Raw genomic sequence first — 6,642 nt, 5'->3', positions numbered from 1 at the left:
GTTCTTTCGAGGTACTTTCTTGTTGACAAGCTTGTGACAGATAGAACGATATAGCAATTTTTACCTTAGAACAAACCGAGGCACTATGAACATTTTGTGCTTCATGTTGATGACTCTTAGACATGTCTACAGTAGAGGAGCAAAAACAAAACTACTAGATATTTCATATTGACTAGTTCCCAGTTCACGGGACTCTGACATTCCCTGAGGTCAAAGTTTTCTTGTATTGGAAGCAGTTGGGTTTGCAAGGGCTGCCTTGTCTTGAGACCATTGAAATAAGAACTCAGAACTTGAGCACTATTATCAAAAATCACAAGGCTCACACTGACACAGACATCAATCCAGACAGACAAGACAAGACATCTTCCAGTTTTCCGCCTGAGATGGAAAAGATTTCTTTGAGCCGTTTTTTCTGGGGAGTGGGGGGTGGGGCTGGCGGCCAGGCAGGCTTTGGGAAGGAGCTCATGGTTTGGAATTGCATATGAAAAGAACCAGCTTTCCGGGTTCCAAGGAATCAAGTTTCCTTGGAAACCAACTTTGTCCGGTTCTATAGAATATCATGGCCCTCCTAGGTCAGGTCGTCTTTCCTTTCCGTAGCCCTCGTTGGATCCCTGAATTCTAGACAGCTTGGATTGCCTCTGTGGGCTGGATGGATTGTCCTCCCGTTTCACCGGGCGGCGGGAGCGAGGTCCCAGAGGCTCTCCTGGAACCGGGCGTGGGGGCGGGGCTCACCGGGAGCCCGTGGTGAAGGTGGGCAGCGCACCGGGAGCGCGCCCGGGGCGGGGCGAAGCCGGGCGGCGCGGGTCGGGAATCGGGTCGTGGCGGGGATGGGGGGCGGTCCCAGTTGTGCTCCGGGGATCCCCACTGCGGCTGGGAAGGCACCGGGAGCATGGCAGGGGCGGGGCGGCGCGGGGCGGGGGTCGGCTCCTGGCGGGGGTGGGGGAGGGCTTCCCCGTTGTCCTCTCGGGGGTCGCCGTGGCGGCTGGGAACGCCCACTGCGTGCGCTCCTGGGTCCCCAAGGGTCGGCATCCAGTGGGCGCGGCGGAGGGGTGCGGACCACAGGTCAGGGAACTGGGACTGCGTGGAGCAGGGAACCACGTAGTCCGCCCTCTGTTGGCACAACCTGGCGGTCGCAGAAAGGCCTCGCCTTTGGGCTCAAGGCCTTGACCGCTCCACCCCTTTGCTGAAAGGTCAGAGCCGCGCGGTTTTCCCAAGCAGCCGAGTGTCCGCTGCAAGTCCAAGGGCCAGAACCCTGAACTCTGGCCGGCTGGCCCAGCCCTGCTTCTGGCACTTTGGAGGCCAGCGGGCCCTTGACCACCTGCTGGGATGGGAAAGGGAAGGGTCCACGAATTGCACCCTAGAAACTTAGTAGGGTGCATGGGTTTCAAAACCCGGTGGCCGCCCAGGCAGCAAACAAGGGAGGAGGGCACCCTGCTGCCCTTTCATGGCAGCATCTGTGGCTGTCCTGCTGAGGGGGCCTTTCCATGGGGACCGTGTGCAGTACAAGTTTGGTGTTTTGGAACCGAATAATTAGAACGTGTAAAATTTTAAATGATGTGGTGGTTTGATTCAAACAAAACAAAACCAAACAAAACAAAAAACCAAGCTCCAAGTTTTTTGCAAATTTAGGTCTTAATATTGAAGGCCTGTGTTCCTTCCACTGTGGCATTGTACGAAGAAATGTGCGGGTTTTTTTTTTTTTTTTAATTTGTTTTTGTTTTTCTTTTTTTTTAGAAAAGATTCCGAAAAATGAGGGAAACAGGAAGCCCAGAGGTGCCCCTGTAGTTTGGCGAAGGCCTTAGGAGGTCACTTGGAAATGCTGCTGGCTGTGAGGGGGGGAGGGGGCAGATGTGCACAGAGCTGTGCAGGCTTGTCCTTTGCATGGATGTTCTTTGTAGAAATCCACCTCGGAGCCATCTCCTGATGTGTAAGAATTTCCCAGACAAACCTTGAGCTAAGCAATGCGTTTTTTCCTTAGGAAATGTTGGTCTTCAGCGATGTTCAAAGCCTGTGTATTTCGGCTAGACTCTGGCTTCAGGTCGGTTCCCCCAAAAGGCTCAGAAGCGACCTGAACCAAACAGTAAGTTTTCCTCCTACCTTGTTCTCCTCATCTACGTTAAGAGTATACTTTAAGAGTATCCTGGCACATACATGTACTGCCTCACCCCTAACCTCAGTCATGTGTTCCAAGAACTTCTGTCCGTTTATTTATTTGTTTTGGGTAACATTGAATTCGTTTTGACTATGCTGGGTCTTTGCTGCTCGCTGGAAGTTGCTAGGACCTCTGGACTGCAGTCTCCCATCTCTTGCTGACCTCTTGTTGACCTCTGCAGAATCCTGGTTGGTGGGAGCTTGTTAGTTCCTTGTTCCTTACCCGGACCTCCTGTGGTAAGTGTTTTCTCTCCTCTGGGCCTGGTAAGGGTGGGTGGTCATTGGCATCCCAAAGGTGGCTAGAAGTCAATGATTTAGGCAGGCTTGTGAATAGATATGGGAGAAGGCAATGGCACCCCACTCCAGTACTCTTGCCTGGAAAATCTCATGGACGGAAGAGCCTGGTAGGCTGCAGTCCATGGGGTCGCTCAGAGTCGGGCACGACTGAGCGACTTCACTTTCACATTTCACTTTCATGCATTGGAGGAGGACATGGCAACCCACTCCAGTGTTCTTGCCTGGAGAACCCCAGGGACTGCGGGGCCTGGTGGGCTGCCGTCCATGGGGTCACACAGACTCGGACACGACTGAAACGACTTCGCAGCAGCAGCAGCAGCAGCAGCAGCAGCAGCAGTGCATAGATATCAAAAGGGTTTAGAACAGTCAGGTAGGATCACACAAGTCACCGTGAAGCAATACTTCTCCACTTAGCCAAAGCTAACAAAAGATTTCTGTTCTAGGTCAACCTAGAAGAGATCACGGAAGAGGTAAAGAAACTTAAAATCCATTAGCAAAGGCAGTTCAACCTCTCAAGAAACCTTGTGCTAGGCACAACACTCTTTTCTGGGGGTCCACTTTCCCTACAACCTCCTGATCCCATTCTGTACCCATTCCTTTGCTTCTCCCATCCTGAAACTGCCACCTGGAAGAAAGAACGACGTCGTTTTCCTTCAGAAAATGCGATTTCATGCCACATACCTTCTTTTAATACCAAGTCATACATTTCCCTTCAGCAACCAAGAACTGACTTTTATATTGGCATTCGACAGATTGGTGAACATACCTATCAGTGATAGTAGCGCCCCTCCCCTCCCCCGCACGCACGCACACACACACACACACACACACACACACACACACCCAAGATCAGAACCAAACAAAACAAAAAAAATTGCTTTCTTACGTTTCACATGTCAGGATGGTGCCAGACACTCTTATTGGATAGTCAAAAATCTCTTTTGTTTCTGTGTAAAAGGGAGGTCCTTTCAAGGCGTGAATGTTTCAGAACTTGAATTTATTTGGAAATGACCCAGCTCTTCAGTACACTGTCGTCACTTAGTTTAGCACAGGATAGAAACTCGGGTAACCAAAACACCTGGAGAAACGATTGTATGTTCAGTTCAGTTCAGTGGCTCAGTCGTGTCTGACTCTTTGGGACCCCGTGGCCTGCAGGACGCTGGGCTTCCGTGTCCATCACCAACTCCAGGGGCTTGCTCAAACTCATGTCCATCGAATCAGTGATGCCATCCAACCATCTTAGCCTCTGTCGTCCCCTTCTCCTCTGCCTTCAATCAAGACTCTCATAGGCAGATATTTTCGAGTGTAATTAGTGTTCATAGTTTATCTAAAAGCTCATATCACATTTAATTTTTCGTTTTGTTCCTGTTCTTTCGAGGTACTTTCTTGTTGACAAGCTTGTGACAGATAGAACGATATAGCAATTTTTACCTTAGAACAAACCGAGGCACTATGAACATTTTGTGCTTCATGTTGATGACTCTTAGACATGTCTACAGTAGAGGAGCAAAAACAAAACTACTAGATATTTCATATTGACTAGTTCCCAGTTCACGGGACTCTGACATTCCCTGAGGTCAAAGTTTTCTTGTATTGGAAGCAGTTGGGTTTGCAAGGGCTGCCTTGTCTTGAGACCATTGAAATAAGAACTCAGAACTTGAGCACTATTATCAAAAATCACAAGGCTCACACTGACACAGACATCAATCCAGACAGACAAGACAAGACATCTTCCAGTTTTCCGCCTGAGATGGAAAAGATTTCTTTGAGCCGTTTTTTCTGGGGAGTGGGGGTGGGGCTGGCGGCCAGGCAGGCTTTGGGAAGGAGCTCATGGTTTGGAATTGCATATGAAAAGAACCAGCTTTCCGGGTTCCAAGGAATCAAGTTTCCTTGGAAACCAACTTTGTCCGGTTCTATAGAATATCATGGCCCTCCTAGGTCAGGTCGTCTTTCCTTTCCGTAGCCCTCGTTGGATCCCTGAATTCTAGACAGCTTGGATTGCCTCTGTGGGCTGGATGGATTGTCCTCCCGTTTCACCGGGCGGCGGGAGCGAGGTCCCAGAGGCTCTCCTGGAACCGGGCGTGGGGGCGGGGCTCACCGGGAGCCCGTGGTGAAGGTGGGCAGCGCACCGGGAGCGCGCCCGGGGCGGGGCGAAGCCGGGCGGCGCGGGTCGGGAATCGGGTCGTGGCGGGGATGGGGGGCGGTCCCAGTTGTGCTCCGGGGATCCCCACTGCGGCTGGGAAGGCACCGGGAGCATGGCAGGGGCGGGGCGGCGCGGGGCGGGGGTCGGCTCCTGGCGGGGGTGGGGGAGGGCTTCCCCGTTGTCCTCTCGGGGGTCGCCGTGGCGGCTGGGAACGCCCACTGCGTGCGCTCCTGGGTCCCCAAGGGTCGGCATCCAGTGGGCGCGGCGGAGGGGTGCGGACCACAGGTCAGGGAACTGGGACTGCGTGGAGCAGGGAACCACGTAGTCCGCCCTCTGTTGGCACAACCTGGCGGTCGCAGAAAGGCCTCGCCTTTGGGCTCAAGGCCTTGACCGCTCCACCCCTTTGCTGAAAGGTCAGAGCCGCGCGGTTTTCCCAAGCAGCCGAGTGTCCGCTGCAAGTCCAAGGGCCAGAACCCTGAACTCTGGCCGGCTGGCCCAGCCCTGCTTCTGGCACTTTGGAGGCCAGCGGGCCCTTGACCACCTGCTGGGATGGGAAAGGGAAGGGTCCACGAATTGCACCCTAGAAACTTAGTAGGGTGCATGGGTTTCAAAACCCGGTGGCCGCCCAGGCAGCAAACAAGGGAGGAGGGCACCCTGCTGCCCTTTCATGGCAGCATCTGTGGCTGTCCTGCTGAGGGGGCCTTTCCATGGGGACCGTGTGCAGTACAAGTTTGGTGTTTTGGAACCGAATAATTAGAACGTGTAAAAATTTTAAATGATGTGGTGGTTTGATTCAAACAAAACAAAACCAAACAAAACAAAAAACCAAGCTCCAAGTTTTTTGCAAATTTAGGTCTTAATATTGAAGGCCTGTGTTCCTTCCACTGTGGCATTGTACGAAGAAATGTGCGGGTTTTTTTTTTTTTTTAATTTGCTTTTTGTGTTTCTTTTTTTTTAGAAAAGATTCCGAAAAATGAGGGAAACAGGAAGCCCAGAGGTGCCCCTGTAGTTTGGCGAAGGCCTTAGGAGGTCACTTGGAAATGCCGCTGGCTGTGAGGGGGGGAGGGGGCACATGTGCACAGAGCTGTGCAGGCTTGTCCTTTGCATGGATGTTCTTTGTAGAAATCCACCTCGGAGCCATCTCCTGATGTGTAAGAATTTCCCAGACAAACCTTGAGCTAAGCAATGCGTTTTTTCCTTAGGAAATGTTGGTCTTCAGCGATGTTCAAAGCCTGTGTATTTCGGCTAGACTCTGGCTTCAGGTCGGTTCCCCCAAAAGGCTCCGAAGCGACCTGAACCAAACAGTAAGTTTTCCTCCTACCTTGTTCTCCTCATCTATGTTAAGAGTATACTTTAAGAGTATCCTGGCACATACATGTACTGCCTCACCCCTAACCTCAGTCGTGTGTTCCAAGAACTTCTGTCCGTTTATTTATTTGTTTTGGGTAACATTGAATTCGTTTTGACTATGCTGGGTCTTTGCTGCTCGCTGGAAGTTGCTAGGACCTCTGGACTGCAGTCTCCCATCTCTTGCTGACCTCTTGTTGACCTCTGCAGAATCCTGGTTGCTGGGAGCTTGTTAGTTCCTTGTTCCTTACCCGGACCTCCTGTGGTTAAGTGTTTTCTCTCCTCTGTGGCCTGGTAAGGCTGGGTGGTCATTGGCATCCCAAAGGTGGCTAGAAGTCAATGATTTAGGCAGGCTTGTGAATAGATATGGGAGAAGGCAATGGCACCCCACTCCAGTACTCTTGCCTGGAAAATCCCATGGACCCAAGAGCCTGGTAGGCTGCAGTCCATGGGGTCGCTCAGAGTCGGGCACGACTGAGCGACTTCACTTTCACATTTCACTTTCATGCATTGGAGGAGGACATGGCAACCCACTCCAGTGTTCTTGCCTGGAGAACCCCAGGGACTGCGGGGCCTGGTGGGCTGCCGTCCATGGGGTCACACAGACTCGGACACGACTGAAACGACTTCGCAGCAGCAGCAGCAGCAGCAGCAGCAGCAGCAGTGCATAGATATCAAAAGGGTTTAGAACAGTCAGGTAGGAT

This window comes from Bos taurus, unplaced genomic scaffold, assembly GCF_002263795.3.
Source record: "Bos taurus isolate L1 Dominette 01449 registration number 42190680 breed Hereford unplaced genomic scaffold, ARS-UCD2.0 Leftover_ScbfJmS_324_987_2391, whole genome shotgun sequence".
In the NCBI taxonomy this organism is placed as follows: domain Eukaryota; kingdom Metazoa; phylum Chordata; class Mammalia; order Artiodactyla; family Bovidae; genus Bos; species Bos taurus.
This window is presented reverse-complemented; position numbering follows the sequence as displayed.